The 13,890-nt window shown below is 46.1% G+C and overlaps 1 long non-coding RNA gene across 1 annotated transcript in view; it reads left to right on the plus strand.

Moving 5' to 3' along the window:
* The window catches only part of LOC117067649, a 28,183-nt gene extending 17,577 nt beyond the window's left edge, over positions 1 to 10,606 (plus strand). Inside the window, exon 3 of the long non-coding RNA XR_004430810.1 lies at positions 6,976 to 10,606. This is a non-coding gene — a long non-coding RNA (uncharacterized LOC117067649). The remainder of the gene's footprint in view (positions 1 to 6,975) is intronic.
* Positions 10,607 to 13,890: the final 3,284 nt, after the last annotated feature.

Raw genomic sequence — 13,890 nt, forward strand, 5'->3', positions numbered from 1 at the left:
TTAGTAGTTACTGATAAGTTTCCTTAAGTAGTTCCAGCAATTTCCACTTTTTCCAGAAGAGTATGAGTTACAGTTGCTTCACATCCTCTCAAATACTTGGCATTTTCTTTTCTGTTCTTGCTTTTGTTTTTGAGATGGAGACTCACCCTGTCACCCAGGCTAGAGTGCGGTGGCATGAACTCAGCTCACTGCAACCTCCACCTTCCAGGTTCAACCAATTCTCCTGCCTCAGCCTCCTGAGTAGCTGGGATTACAGGTGCCCACCACCATGCCTGGCTAATTGTTTTGTATTTTTAGTAGAGATGGGGTTTCACCATGTTGGCCAGGCTGGTTTTGAACTCCTGACCTCAAGTGATCCACCCATCTCAGCCTCCCAAAGTGCTAGGATTAAAGGCGTAAGCCACCACGCCCGACCATACTTGGCATTTTCTGTCTTTTTCATTTTAGCTGTTGTGAATATGCTGCATTATCATGTTGTGAGTTGAACTCGCATTCTCTCTATGACCAGTGGATCTGAGCACCTTTTCCTAGGCTGAGTAGCCACATGGACGTTTTCTTTTGTGTGGACTCTTTTAAAATCGTTTTGCCCATTTTCCTTTTGTCTCCTATTATTCCCTCATTTTAAACTATTTTTTAACAGGGAACATTTGACCACCACACAGCCTCTCAGATTTCCTCATCCTTCAAAATCTACCATAATAATCATAGCTATAATATACTAAGGGGCTTTATATCATCATCTGATGTATAAGGTAATTAATATTATCCCCACTTTCAGAGGCAAATGTTGAGGCTCAGAGAGAGGGAGCAACAGGTCCAAGAGGATGCAGCTGGGCAACAGCAGGGCCAGGACTGTACCCAGAGCTGATGCCACAGCCTGTGCTCCAACCACAGCACTCCCTGCTTTGCAGATGATTGTCATTGAGGCTTGCTCCCTTAATGAAATTACCAGCGATCCTCTCTGACTATTCATACCTCCTTTTGCTGCTTTATTTCTATTCTTATCCCTAACATACTATGTGTAATTTTAATTTTTAATGATTCTATGTATGCTCTTTCTTCTCTATTAGAATCTAAATTCTGAGAAGGCAGGAAGTTTTGTTACTTTTATATACCAACATATTCCCAATGTCTGGAGAGTGCCTGGTACATAGCAGTTGTATACTTTTTGAATACATGAATAAGCACACATTAATTCTTTTCTTTTTCTCCTTGCTCTGTCGCCCAGGCTGAGTGCAGTGGCGCGATCTCTGCTCACTGCAAGCTCCACCTCCCAGGTTCACACCATTCTCCTGCCTCAGCCTCCCGAGTAGCTGGGACTGCAGGTGCCCACCACCACGCCCAACTAATTTTTTGTTTTTTTTTTTAGTAGAGACGGGGTTTCACCATGTTGACCAGGATGGTCTCTATCTCCTGACCTCGTGATCCGCCTGCCTCAGTCTCCCAAAGTGCTGGGATTACAGGCGTGAGCCACTGCACCCGGCCTAAACACTCATTAATTCTAAGGCTTGGATGTCCCAGGACATGAGGATTTATTTTCATATCCCTTCTGGGGCTGTGGACTGTAAAGTTGGCTCATTCTTCTCCTAGGTTTCCCTGCCTCCTTCCAGTCTCGGGCTCAGCTCTGCCATTTCCTCACCGTGTGCATCTTCACGTGCACTGCCCAGCATGCAGCCATCAATGAGGGCCAGGTGTGGATAAACAAAAGCCTGCATCCGTCAGGGCAGGTGTCTGGACTGGGGGTTCTGGAAGAGATAGCTGGAGGCTAGTGTCCACACATCAAGATTCAGGGTGAATTCAGGTTCCTCTTCTAGCTTGACTGGTATGCCTTGATCCCTAATGGCCGGTGCTCAGTGAGGATGCCCTCACCCACCACCAAGGAAGATGTGACAAGGCCCACAGTGATTAGGTCACTCCCTGATGTCTGGCAGTCCTGTGTTCACATGGGCATCATGTGGCTTCTGAGCTGGCGGCAGGTGGACGTGGTGAAAGGGGACCTCTGAGACTATAGAGGAGATGTCAGGGTGCAGGGCTGGATTCTGGGTCCCGGTCCCTGTGTCTTGTAACTAGGAGCTCATTCATCCTCTTTCTGCCCCAGGTACCCCCTTGAGCATCAGAAAGAAGAATATGTCTTAGGCCCTGAGCCCAAAGCTGTGCTGAGACAATTTCAAACAGATCTGGACAACCTGGAAAGGGAAACTGTGGCCCGGAATGAGGAGCTAGAACTTCCCTATGACTATCTGAAGCCTGGCTGCATAGAGAACAGTATCACTCTCTGAGCTCAATTATGCTGGTCCTCAAAGACCTTAGGCCATCATTACTATGAATATTTTCCTCCTGAGTCTTATCTTTTTTTGGATCTCAGTTACTGTGTTTTTCTTTTCGCCTCTGAGTTTTCTACCTGAGTATCTCATTAGCCTGAGGCACTGTCCTTACCTTCAGGGACCCTATGAGAATGATCTGTACATTGCAGTCACATTCCTTAGAGAAATCACCCATGTACTCCTGTAGCTTTCCCTTGGCCATAGAATGTTTAGGAGTCATTATGTAGCATGTTGTAGAGGTGCAATTTCATTTCTTTCCATCTGGATAATCAGTTATGCCAGCACAGTTTATGGAAAAACTCATTCTTTCCCACTAATCTACAATGTTGATGCTAATCAAATTCCTGTATACAAATGTTACTATTGGAACTGTCCATTCTACGCCATTCATTAATTTTTCCTTCCCTGCATCATAATGACATAAGTACTATGGCTTTATACCTAACACAGCCTACTATTTGATAAGACGTGCTCATCCGATTTGTTCTTTTCAGGTGCTTTGGCTTTTCTTCAACATATAAATATTACAGTTATTGTGTTAAGTTTCAGAAATAACACGATTTTGATTGGAATCACATTGTATGTATAGACATTTTAGTACAACAATTTTGCATTACAAAAATGTCTACTTCAGCCAAGTTTGCATTTTTGAGATACATCCAGGTGGGTCCTTTTCTGCATTGTGATTCCATTTGTTTTTTGTTTGTTTGTTTATTTATTTGCCTGTATTGCATCTGGGTTCCTGGGTAAGATTGGCCTATGAAGGGTTATAGACTTGCAGAGAGGAACTCTGCTAAAATGAGTCATTAAAATAATAGGAAAGAACAAAATACAGAATTCTGTCACTAGAGACTCAAATGTATTTGCTGAAATCATGTACAGTTGGAGGTCCACATCCCTGGATTCAACCTATCATGGATGGAGAATATTTTTTAAAATAATGGTTGCATCTGTACTGAACATATAAGACCATTTTTTCTTGTCACTGGTCCCTAACAATGCAGTTTAACAATTCCTGGCATGCCTTGTTATATTGTACTGTGATCTCTTGTGCTTTCCAAATACTAAAAACACAATTTGCAAATTGATAGTGTAGCAACCCTGCCTCGAGCAAGTTCATCAACGCCATTTTTCCAACAGCATGTGCTGCGTGCCTCTGAGTCACATTTTGGATCTTCTCACAATATTTCAGGCATTTTCATTGTTGTTCTATCTGTTATGGTGATCTGTGATTGATTGATGACCTTTGATGTTGCAGTTGTCTCTGCTTTGGAGCTCCATGCACTGTGCCCATCTAAGATAGCAAACTTCACTGATAAATGTTGTGTGTCTGATTGCCCCTCCAACCACCCGTTCCCCCATCTCTCCCATTTTTCCTTGGCCCTCGCTCTTCCCTGAGACACAACAATATTGAAATCTGGTCACTTAACAACCCTGCAATGGCCACTCAGTGTTCAAATGAAAGGAAGAGCTGCACATACCTCACTTTAAATCAAAAACTAGAAATGACTAAGGATAGTGAGGAAGGCATGTCTATAGCCGAGATAGGCCAAAAGTTGGGCCCCTTGTACCAGGTCACTAAGTTGTGAATGTAAAGGAAAAGCTCTTGAAGGAAATTACAAATGCCACCCTAGTGAACCCATAAATGACAAGAAAGTGAAACCACCTTATTGCTAATATTGGAGGACGTTTGAGTGGTCTAGATAGAAGATTAACCAATCCACAACATTTCCTTCAGCCAAAGCCTAATCCAGGGAAAGACCCTACCTCTATTCAATTCTATGAAGGTGGAGAGAGGTGAGGAAGCTTCAAAAGAAAAGTCTAAAGCTAGCAGATTTTGGTTCATGGGGTTTAAGGAAAGAAGCTGTCTCCATAACATAAAAATGCAAGGAGAAGCAGCAAGTGCTGATGCAGAAGCTGCAGCAACTTATCCAGAAGATCTAGCTAGGATCACTGATGAAGGTGGCACTACACTAAGCAAGAGATTTTATGTAAACCAAACATCCTTCTACTGGAAGAAGCTGCCGTCTAGGATTCCCACAGCTGGATAGGAGAAGTCAAGGCCTGGCTTCAGAACTTCAAAGGACAAGCTGACCCTCGTTTCAGGAGTGCATGCAGCTGGTAACTAGAATTGGAATCCAGTGTTCACTTACCATTCCAAAACTACCAGGGCCCTTAGGAATGAAGCTGAATCTACTCTGTCTGTGCTGTTTGCAACGACAAAGCCTAGATGACAGCATTTCTGTTAACAGCATGGTTTGCAGAATAGTTTAAGCTCACTGTTGGGACCTACTGCTTGGGAGATGTAGTTATACCTTTCAAAATATTCCTGCTCATTGATAATCCAGCTGGTTACTGAAGAACTCTGATAAAGGTACACAAGGAGGCTGATATTGCCATAGATAGTGGTTTCTCTGATGGATCTGAGCAAAGTAAATTGAAATCTGGAAAGAAGCAATATTCTAGATGGCATTCATGATGTTCAGGATTCATAGGAAGAGGTCAAAACGTCAACATTAACAGTAGTTTGGAAAAAGTTGATTCCAATTCTCATGGATGACGAGGGATTCAAGACATCAGTGGAAGAAGTAACTGCAAATGTGATGGAAATAGCAAGAGAACTAGAATTAGATGTGGAGCCTGAAGATGTGACTGTATTGCTGCAATCTCATGAAAAAACTGGAACTGATGATGAGTTGCCTCTTACAGATGAGCAAAGAAAGTGGTTTCTTGAGATAGAAACTAGTTGTGGTGAAGATGCTGTGAACACTGTCCAAATGATAACCATAGACTTAGAATATTACGTGAACTTAGTTGATAAAGCAGTGGCAGAGTTTGGGAGGATTGACTCCAGTTTTGAAAGGTGTTCTACTGTAGGAAAAATGCTATCAAATAGTGTCACATGCTACAGGGAAATCTTTCATCAAAGGAAGAGTCAGTGGATGCTGCAGACTTCATTGTTGTTTTATTTTAAGAAATTGCCACAGCACACACCCACCTTCAGCAGTCATCATTCTGACCTGTCAACAGCCATAAACATTGAGGCAAGACCCTCTACCAACAAAAAGATTACAACTCGCTGAAAAATTTTTTAGCGTTTTTAGCAATATTGTTTTAAATTTCGGCTTTTATTTTAGATACAGGGTGGTACAGGTGTAAGATTGTTACATGGGTATATTGGATCTAGGTAGTGAGCCTAGTACCCAGTAGATAGTTTTTCATCCCGTAGCCTCCCCCTTCCAGTAGTCTGCGGTGTCCAATTTTCCCATGTTTTTGACCACATGGGCTCAGTGTTTAGCTCCCACTCTCCTACTTGAGAACATGTGGTATTTAGTATTTCATTCTTGTCTTAATTCATGTAGGATTATGGCCTCCAGCTGCATCCATGTTGCTGAGAAGGACATGACGTCATTCTTTTCTGTGGTGATGTAGTATTCCATAGTGTATATGTACCACATTTTTCTCATCTACTCAATCACTGATGGACACCTAGGTTGGTTCCATGTCTTCCCTATAGAGAATAGTGTGGCCATGAATGTATGAGTGCATGCATCTTTTTGGTATAATGATCTATATTCCTTTGGTTATATATCCAGTAATAGTACTTCTGGGTGAAATGTTAGCTCTGTTCTTTGAGAAAGCTCCAAACTGCTTTCCACAGTGGCTGAACTAATTTACATTCCCACCAGCAGTGTGTAAGCATTGCCTTTGCTCCATGGTTTCACCAGTGCCTGTTGTTTTTTGGCTTTTTAATAGCAGCCATTCTGTCTAGTGCGAGATGGTATCTCATGTGGTTTTGATTTGCATTTGTCTAATGATTAGTGATGATGAACATTTTTTCATATGCTTGTTGTCCACTTGTATATCTTCTTTAGAGAAGTGTCTTTTCATGTCTTTTGCCCATTTTGTAGTGGGGTTATTTGGGGTTTTTTTTGCTTGCGGATTTGTTTAAGTTTTTTATAGATTTGGATATTAGACCTTTGTTGGGTGCCTAGCTTGTGAATATTTTCTCCCGTCGTGTAGGTTGTCTGTTTACTCTGTTGATGGTTTCTTTTGCTATGCAGAAACTCTTTATTATAGATATAAAGTGTATAAAATTTATAATCAATAAATATACATTTACTGATTCAATAAGTCAATCACATTTATTGATTTACAACATAATTTACTTAGGTCCCACTTGTCACTTTTTATTTTTGTTGCAGTTGCTTTTGGAGACTTAGCCAAAAATTCTTTGGCAAGGCTGATGTAGAGGAGGATATTTCCTAGGTTTTCTTCTAGGATTTTTACAGTTTGAGGTCTTATATTTAAATCCATGGTAGGAGAGCACCTCCCTGTCCCTTTGAAGTGAACCATGTTACCTGCTGTTAGCAGTGAAGTGGAGCAGAAGTCACAGGTGCCATTTCTGGGCAGAAGCTTTGAAGGGACCATGGCAAATCATTTCTTCTGTCTCAGCAGTTTTGGAGGCACAGAAGTTGGGTGTTACAGGCTGAATTGTGTCCCCCACCCCCAAACTGCTATGTTGAAGTCCTAACCCCAAGTGCCTCAGAATGGGATTGTGGTTGGAGATGGGGCCTTTAAACGTGTAATTAAGGGCAAATGAGGTCATATGGGTGGGCCCTCATCCAATCTGTCTGGTGTCCTTGTAAAGAGAGGAGATGAGGACCCAGACGCAGACCGAAGACCACATGGAGGCACAGACAGGAGGGTGGCCACTTACAAGCCAAGGAGCCAGGCCTTAGAAGAAACCAATTCTGCTGATACCTTCATCTTGGACTTCTGGGATCGGGAACTGTGAGAAAAAATATTTCTGTTATTTGAGACCTCCATCTGTGGTATATTGTTACGGTAGCCCTAGCAAACTTGTATAGATTTTTGATACCAGGAAGTGGAATGCTGCTCTAAAAAATACGCAAAAATGTGGAAGTGGATAATGAGTAGAGGCTGGAAGAGTTTGGAGGTACATGCTGCAAAGGCCTAGATGGTCTTCTTTATGTGTTTAATTTTTTGGTCAAAAATATTTTAATTGTTTTTCAAAGAGTTCTGGGAAAATAATTACCTAAGGAAAAGAAATAGCATCGCTTATAGGCGGGTTTGAATACCAGCCCTATAGCTCTGCTGAGAAATGGAGAAATTCTTCTTGGTGGGAGTCCTGAATTGCATTAAATGGAGGGATAGGGTTAAGGTGTTTATTTTGTGTTTTTTGCTTTCAGCTTTTGGTGGTTTTGGTGGTGGTTGTCCCAAGTGAGTCCAAAACCCAACAGGGAAAAGAAAATTTAATCTTAAAACTTGAGAACCTTCCTTGACTCCATGGCCCATGTTCCAGATATACTAGGATGTGGTTGGGCGGCCCAGGGCTTCAGGTGGCCCTTCCCCCATGGCTTTGCTGGGTGCAGCCCAGGCAGCAGCTCTTACATGTTGGAGTTTGATGCCTGAGGCTCTCCCAGGGTGGCCTTGCACACTGCTGGCTCTACCATGGGAATCTTGGGGCTAGCCTCCTCCCCACGGCTCTGCTGGACATTGCCCTAGTGGGGACATTCTGTGGTGTCCCTCCCCTGTGGCAGTTCTCTGCCTGACCCCAAGGCTTTCTGGGACATACTTTGAAATGTAGGTGGAGGCAGCCATGTCCCACAGCTATTGCACTCTGCGCACCTGCAGAATGAGCACCATGTGGATGCTGCTGAAGAGTTTTCTGTCTGTACCCTCTGGAGGGGTGACATCATGTTCCCCACTCCACCAGGGCCCATTGAGCAACAGTTGGAGCAGCCAAGGAGCACCACAGCACAGTGTGGGAACCAGTGGCTTCAGGGAGTGCTGGGCAGCAAGCCCCAAGGTCCCCAGGGCCCACCTTGGAAACCGTACTGCCCTCAGTGCCCTGGCACCATGGACCTGTGATGAGAGTGCAGCCTGAGTGACCTACAAAATACCTTCAGGGTCGCTCTTCCATTGTCCTTGTGAGGAGCCCAGCCCTGATCCACGCAGGCCTCCTGACCCACATCCGCGTGTTCTCTCCCAAACACACTTTCTTATCTGTTCAATATGGGCAGACTGAGAAGGCTAAAAATTTCCCGAATCTTTAAGTTCTGCTTCCCTTTTGATTATAAGTTCTGTCTCTAAATCATTCCTCTTTTCTTTCATTTTCCTATAAACCTTCAAAAGAATCAAGCCGCTCCTTCAATACTTTATTTGCTTAGATATTTCTTCTGCCAAATTTCAGTTTCATCACTCACAAGTTCTGCCTTCCACCAAACACTAGTGCTTTGCCACTTTAATGCAAGCGTCACTCACCTTTCCTCCAGTTTCCATTTACCTCTTCTTTATTTCCATCTGAGACTTCATCAGAATGACCTTTCCTTTCCATATTCCTTTTTTTTTTTGAGACTTGGTCTTGCTATCTTGGCCAGGTTGGTCTTGAACTCTTGGCCTCAAGCAGTCCTCCCGCCTCGGCCTCCCAAAGTGCTAAGATTTCAGGTGTGAGTCACCATGCCTGACCCCCTCCATATGCTCCAACATTCTGTCCAGCCCTTCTCTTCTGAGCCCTCAACATAATCACCCTTAATGAAGAGTCATAAGGAGAAGATGGCCACCAACATGCTAGGAGATGGGCTGGAACAGAGTTTTCCTGCACAGCCTCAGAAGAAGCCCACCCTCCTGACACCTTGACCTTGGACTCATGGCCTCCAGGACTGTGAGACAGTAAGATTCTGTTGTTGAGGGTGCCCAGTCTGTGGTCCTGTAAAACAGCCCTGGGAAACTAACGCAGCCTGTTAGCCCACAGATGGTGGAGAGATGGAGTGTGCAATGGAGCTCGAGGCTTACTGTCTCCAGCTCCCAAAGTGCACTACAGGACCCTTGGGTGGGTGTAGGTATGGGGTGTAGGTATGCAGGATAATTTGGGTGGTGCAGGGCGAATAATGTCAACTTACATAACGGATTTATCTTACTGGATGAATCAGGGGTTCCCTCCTGTTTGGAACCAGGCTGCACAGCAGGAGGTGAGCAGCCAGCCAGTGAGCAAAGCTTCATCTGTAGAAACAGCTGCTCCCCATCCCTCACATTGAGCTCCATTACGGCATGAGCTCTGCCTCGTGTGAGATGAGCGGTGCCGTTAGATTCTCATAGGAGCGTGAACCCTACTGTGAACTGCACATGCCAGGGATCTAGATTGCGTGCTCCTTATGAGAACCTAATGCCTGATGATCTGTGACCGTCTCCCATCACCCCTAGATGGGACCATGTAGTTACAGGAAAACAAGCTCAGGGCTTCCACTGATTCTATATTATGGTGAGTTGTGTAATTGTTTCGTTATATGTTACAGTGAAATAATAATAGAAATAAAGCACACAATAAATGCAATGGGCTTGAATCATCTCCACATCATCCCTTCCCCTTCTCCCGGGTCTGTGGAAAAGCTGTCTTCCATGAAACTGGTCTCTGGGACCAGAAAGGTTGGGGACCACTGGTGTAAATGCTTCTAAGAATAGTTAAGCAACTTAAGGTTTACATGCTGCTAAAAATATGGGTTTCAATGCTAAGATAAATGGATGCACATGAAAACACTATCTTGCTGTGGTCCAGGGACTCTAAACCATTCTAACAGAGAGACGTGCAGCTTGGAGCTGGAGCTGCGCTCCCACATCTGGTCCACCTCATATCCCTGCACCACACACACATGCACATATGCATACAGACGTGTACACATGCATACACACATGCACATGCACGCACACACATGCACACATGCATATAAATATATACACGTGTATATACCTGCACACATACACTCAGACACACACACTCACTGTGCTTCATGTCCTCACTAAGGTGGCATGGGAGGGAATGCGTGTTTTTAAGGGGAATGAAGACAACTCAGGCCCCTCTTTCTCCTGGCATTTGCACCAGTGTCTTCTCTACAGAGCATGCTTCAGTCTCTTTCTTGGCTCTCCCTCTTAGTGAAAGAGAGAAGCAGAGCCCCAGCGTGTACCTGGCTGCTTAAGGTGCAAACCAAGTTTACAAGCTTCCCAGGGAGACTGGTGAGAAGAAGGCACTGCAGAGCTTCCCCAAAAGAAGCGTCAGCTTTTGATGGATCCTTGAGCCTAGGAAAATGATAGATGAGACCTTACAGTTCATCAGAAGACAAACAAAATCCACTAAGGAAGAGCAGTGGTCAAAGGTTTTATTCTCTTAGAGAAGGGGTTCTCCACTCACTCCCTCCTGCCGCCTTGTGAAGAAGGTGCCGCTTCCCCTTTGCCGTCTGCCACGATTGTAAGTTCCCTGAACTGCGAGTCAATTAAACCTCTTTCCTCTATACATTACCCAGTCTCAAGTATTTCTCTATCGCAGTGTGAAAACAAACTAATACAGACCGCTTCCCTGAAGCACCTTCTCCTTAGGCCACCAGCTGCCCCCATGCTTCTCCTCTGCCCCTGGTCTTTCTTTTACCCTCATGAGGCCCAGGTGATCCACATGGCCAGCCCCAGCCCCATCCTACTGCAGGCCTGTGTGGCTGCTGGAGAGACCGGTCTCCTTTTCTCACCCCGAGGCTGCCTGATATGCTCTCTGGATCCTGTAGGAAACTGACTCCCTATTCTCACACTGGTGCAACTTCTTCCAAGACCTCAAAGCTGGACAACGTGAGCCAGTATTTTTTGTTGTCTCCACTTGCCAGGGCTGTCATTGGGACAGTCCTAGAGTGGGGGGCCAATAGGTGAATGGATGGATGAATGGACGGTAGTCCAGGGAGGATGCCCCTGTCTGTCCTGAACGGGGCCCTTCCTCCAATGAGAAGCCTTCCTGAGTGAGTTTATACAGTCATCCCTTGGTATCCTTGGATGATTAGTTCTAGGGTCCCCTGGGATGCCAAAATCCATGAATGCTCAAGTCTCTGATATGACATGACTGAGTAATTACATATAAGCTATGCACATCCTCCCGTATACATTGGACTATTTCTAGATTATTGATGATATGTAATACAATGCAGATGCTATACAAATGGTTGTGATACTGTATTGTTTAGGGAATGATGACAAGAACGAAGTCTGCACATGTTCAGTGGAATCATAAGCATCCAATTTCGTTTCTGAATATTTTCCACCTGCTGTTGGCTAAATCCACAGATGCAGAGCTTCCGGATATGAGGGGCAAGTGTGCTTTGAGAGTAGGGTGGGTGAGGTTGCTAATGAGTACAGGGAAACAGGTGTCGATCAGGAGGGCCCTGCATTGGGGCATCTGGACGCTCTGTCTCAGGACTTGAGGCTCCATGATTGGATGGCACAGGCAGACTCAGCCCAGGTCAAAGCCCTCCCCTTAAATGTTCTTTTTATCCCAAGCTCTTTCTGTTCCCTGGAATTTGGCAGCCCCTAGGCCCTGGGTGGAAGGACAGATGAGCCAGACTTTAGAAAACATGTCTAGAAGAGTGAGGCCCTACTGTGTGCAGGGCACTTTCCCCACAGGCTCCTCTAGCTGGAATAACCAAGGGTAATGGAGAGAAGTACCCAGTTAAAATATCAGAAATAAAAAAAGAGATACCACTAGAGATAGTATTTTGAAAAGACCAATAGAGATACTAAAAAGAGCATTAGGTAATAGTATTAACACTTTTATTCTGAGATTCAACAGCAGCAGTCACTTCCCTCCACCCCTACGTGTGTCTCAGGACCACCCTGGGCGGGGAGGGCTGAGGTCAGGGAGCACCCATGGATGATCTGATTCTAGCCCTGGGCCCTGGGGGCAACAGTGATGAGGAACTGGGTGCACATGAGTGGGGCAGCCAAGCATGGCAAGAGAAGCAATACACGCATGCACAGATGTGTTTACCCACATACATGTGTGCACATACACACTGTAGGCAGGCATGTTGATGCCTCAGGCAGTGGAGGATGCTGACTCTGGGCCCTGCTGACCCAGGCAAGGCTCCACTGTGATGCGTGCCATGACCTCAGAATGTCACTGGTGCTTAGCACCCATCTGCTCTCCAGCCTGCCTCTGTTCTACAGCAGCTACACACACACAGTGGTATCTGGAGCAGCTCTGTGAACTCAAAGGTTTTCTCCCTGAGAGGCGTAACACAGGCCAGCTGATTCATCAGAATCAGGTGAGTGTGACCTGCTCTCTTCCCTCCAGGCTGACTTGGGGACAATGGCTACAGGGTGGGCTGTGTTGGCTTCTGGGCACCTGCTGAGGAGGGTCATCCCGAGCACTCGCCGGGCACCCATTCTACACTGCCTGTGTAGACGATTGTCTCTTTCATCCTCATGGTGCCTCCATAGCGTAGGTGCTGTTCCCAAATGTACCCATTTGGCAACTGAGACGTCTGGTGTCAGAGGCGGTAATCGACCCAGGAATCCTGACATGACCCTGAGTTTTGCTCTCAGCCCTGCCATGTGCAGGGCTGGACTTAAGGCCTGAACCCTGTGGTCTCCCTGCCCTAGATCCCAAATCTGTCCAGCGTTTCCGATCCCAAGGGGGCAGAGCCTGGCCCTGGCAGAGACACTGGGATGGATCCATTGTGGGTGGGGAGGAGGGGAGGGTCCTCTGAACATGTCTGGGGACTAAGTTGGGTCCTGATGTTCGCTGAGGGACCCACTGGACCCACACAGTCCCTTGTCTGGGAGTGGCATGGGGAGCCTTCTGCCTTTGGGCAGTTGTGGAAAATGAAGGGGCCCTGGAGGGCTGGCTGTGGGGAGACTATCTTCCCTTCTGTTCAAAGGGGTCCAGGCACTGGGGTTGTCCCCAAGTATTTCTTTCTCTATCTGGTCCTATCCAGGCCTTGCCCTCCTTTTGCCCCAAGTGTTCCCAGGAGGGATGATGCATCTAGGTGTTCCCCAGGACCAAGGACCCACTGTTCTTCCTCAGTGACCCAGGACAATGAGGCCCCCTCCTGTATGGACACCTCACAATGGTGGAGTCCACAGACCCTCCCCAAGAGACGTGGTTTCCATGAGCACAGAGACTGCTTTGGACACAGAAGCTTATTTTCATCCCCTAAACCTGTTGTTCCTAAAGTGGCTTCACTATTCAGACTGAAGGGCCACGGTAGCCCAAGTGATGAGCGGAGCAGAACCGAGCACTCAGGAGAGACCTTGTTCCCCTTAGGAAACTGAGCATCTCTGTGGTCCCTGAGAATCCCAGGAGGCAGATCGTACAGAGACCTCTGGTCCCTCTCCCCAGTCTGCCTCCACATCCCTGGAATAGCCCATCATAGACCCTTCACCTTTGGCAGGTGGACACCATTGAAACTGCCAGGGCAGGTGTGTGCCCATTTCATGGCATTTGGGGACAACAGGACTCTCTGTCCAGGTCCCACTGTCCTCAAGTCCTTGGGAAGATTCCCACCCCTGCTTGGGGCTTGAGACTCCAGAGACCTGGGCAGGTGTGGGCCACTGGGTCTGGCCCCTTTTCACCTGAGGGCAGTGGTGGAATGGCTGTTACACAGCCAGGCAGCATCTGGGAGCCGGGCAGGAGCAGTTCAGGTGTTTGCCAAAGTTCTCAGGTACGGTGTAACCTTTGGCCTTTTTTGTCTCACAGGATGGGCATGGTAGAGGACGCAGATACTTTGCGGGC

The sequence above is a fragment of the Trachypithecus francoisi genome, unplaced genomic scaffold (genome assembly GCF_009764315.1).
Source record: "Trachypithecus francoisi isolate TF-2019V2 unplaced genomic scaffold, Tfra_2.0 Lachesis_group20, whole genome shotgun sequence".
In the NCBI taxonomy this organism is placed as follows: domain Eukaryota; kingdom Metazoa; phylum Chordata; class Mammalia; order Primates; family Cercopithecidae; genus Trachypithecus; species Trachypithecus francoisi.